Source organism: Asparagus officinalis, chromosome 7 (assembly GCF_001876935.1).
Source record: "Asparagus officinalis chromosome 7, Aspof.V1, whole genome shotgun sequence".
Lineage (NCBI taxonomy): Eukaryota > Viridiplantae > Streptophyta > Magnoliopsida > Asparagales > Asparagaceae > Asparagus > Asparagus officinalis.
The window spans coordinates 134,178,156-134,178,637 of NC_033800.1; positions in this window are offsets into that span (position 1 = coordinate 134,178,156).

Consider the following 482-nt stretch of genomic DNA (forward strand, 5'->3'; position numbering starts at 1 on the left):
TACACGGAGGTCAGGTGAGTGGGCTGAGGTGCAATATGATGCAAGAAAGGATATACCCTTTGTGCTTCTTGACTGATTGGAAGGGGAGTGAGGGAGATGTATCATTTTTTTAGGAGCACAAGATGGATATAAGATGATGAGTTAATCAAAGTACAATAATATCTTTTTCAGAGAGGAAGATATGATTTTGATAAGGTAAGATAATTGAAAAATTATGAAAACTTAATGAGAGTAAAAGAGTCTTTATAGAAATATATCTTTTTCTCATGTATCTCTCCAAATCGGATGAATGTCTCTCTCTCTCTTTCTACATTTTCTATTCATTTTACACTTTCTCTCACTACACTCCGCCTCACTCACTCCACCTCATCTCTTCCAATGAAATCTCCTTAACAAAGAGGATTATTTATTTTGTCCATCACATGTCTTTAGTCGAGCAGTTTTGACTCGAGGGCAATTTGAAATAGGCAAGATATAGAATA